Below are 2,308 nucleotides of genomic sequence, written 5' to 3' on the forward strand. Positions count from 1 at the left end.
GGCATTTGAGTTAGTTTTCATCCTACCCAATTGTAGCAGCTGTACAATAGTGTGTGTACTGTGGAGAACTGTCTGTCCCACCATAGTGATAGGTTCCGAAGGTTGGATAGCCCATGCTGCACAATAGCGTGTGTACTGTGGAGAACTATCTGTCCCATCATAGTGATATGTTCCGAAGCTTGGACAGCCCAAGCTGTACAATAGCGTGTGTACTGTGGAGAACTATCTGTCCCACCATAGTGATAGGTTCCGAAGCTTGGATAGCCCAAGCTGTACAATAGCGTGTGTACTGTGGAGGACTATCTGTCCCACCATAGTGATAGGTTCCGAAGCTTGGATAGCCCAAGCTGTACAATAGCGTGTGTACTGTGGAGAACTATCTGTCCCACCATAGTGATAGGTTCCGAAGCTTCGATAGCCCAAGCTGTACAATAGCGTGTGTACTGTGGAGAACTATCCGTCCCACCATAGTGATAGGTTCCGAAGCTTGGATAACCCAAGCTGTACAATAGCGTGTGTACTGTGGAGAACTATCTGTCCCACCATAGTGATAGGTTCCGAAGCTTGGATAGCCCAAGCTGTACAATAGCGTGTGTACTGTGGAGGACTATCTGTCCCACCATAGTGATAGGTTCCGAAGGTTGGATAGCCCAAGCTGTACAATAGCATGTGTACTGTGGAGAACTGTCTGTCCCACCATAGTGATAGGTTCCGAAGCTTGGACAGCCCAAGCTGCACATCCTACCGTCTGAACACAACCATGTGCCCCTGTCATCACCGAGTCTTGCCTGGTTGAATAGTACGCTACGGGTCACATACGGTCCCCATGTAGTTGACACACTACCGCAGTGTAATATCCATTTTCACTGCTGCAAAAGATATGGAACGGTGCTTGCTGTCTGGCAGTCCCAGTGCGGGGCTGTGGTTAATGTTGGTTTTATTTTTACAAAGGCTTCCTTCTCTGCTTCTCCCCACTGTACCTTACCCCCTGACTTTACATCCCCCTTGGTAAGATTCTGGAACACTTCCACCCGTTGGGCATAGTCTTCCACTAAATTTCCACAATAATTAAACAGCCCTAATACCTTCCTCACTCCCCGAACCGCGAGTGGGTGTGACATCTGCAGAATGGCAGTCTTCTGCTCGGGCGGAAGCTGTTTCTGTCCCTTGTTTATCAATGTCCCAGGTAGGTGACTTGCGGCTGTCCCACCTGAGCCTTTTTCAGACTTAATTTTAACCCTGAGTCTCTTATTACCTCCAGTGTCCGAGCTAACACTCGGAGGTGATCTCGCTCTCCGACTGGCGCTATCAACAGATCGCCTACATATTGTAATATTGTGCTCGGGTATCCACTCGGTCAATACCTTCCACTATCTCGGCCATACATCGATGAAAGATAGTTGGGCTATTATGGAATCCCTGTGGCAACCGGGTCCATGTATACTGTTTCCCTTTTACCGTAAACACAAACTTATCCTGTGATTCCTCTGTCACCGGTATGGACCAGAACCCTTTCGCTATATCCAACACTGTAAATATGTCCTGATCCGGGCTAAGGTATTAAACATTGTATTGGGGTTTGACACTATTATACATTCACGAATAGCTACCTTATATAACTCAGTATAGTCTATGGTCAGCCTATAAGATCCGCCCGGTTTCTTCACGGGCCATGTGGGTGAGTTAGTATGGGATGTTGTGGGCCGTGTAATTCCATCCTGTTCTAGTTCCCCGACTATCTTCACATTCTCTGCTCAGCTCCCCGCCTCAGTGGGTACTGTCGGTGCGGTGCATGGGAGGGTCCTTCGACCACGACTGGCCCATACTGAACCATCCCGCATTCCTGCTTCTTAACTGTCCATGCGCTGGGGTCTAATTATACCATTAGCTCCATGGCCCTTCGCTCATGGTTTCTATCCCGCAAATCACTCCCACCTGACTCCCTTTTGCCGAAATCCTTTCCTTGTAGTTCCTCCACCCGATCGTCCGGTCCATCAGCTGTTCCAATAGGTCTATTCCCAAAATACTCCCCTCCTCTCCCTCATACACCCAAATTTGGACTGGTAGTTCATAATCTGCATGTTCTAGCATCACGGTTTGACTCAACGCTGCCTCCATCTGTCCTCCTCTGACCCCTCTAATGCCTCTGGGTTAGGGGTAACGCATGGTCTGTTATTGAAATGGATGCCCCGGTGTCTGTTGGCCCCCTAACAGCACGTTCATATATATCCGGTTGTCCTCTCCCCTTCCCAGGCTGGCCAGGGCCGTTCCCCGTCACTTCATCATTTTCAGTAAGTCCGCCAATTCT

The sequence above is a fragment of the Pristiophorus japonicus genome, unplaced genomic scaffold (genome assembly GCF_044704955.1).
Source record: "Pristiophorus japonicus isolate sPriJap1 unplaced genomic scaffold, sPriJap1.hap1 HAP1_SCAFFOLD_670, whole genome shotgun sequence".
Lineage (NCBI taxonomy): Eukaryota > Metazoa > Chordata > Chondrichthyes > Pristiophoridae > Pristiophorus > Pristiophorus japonicus.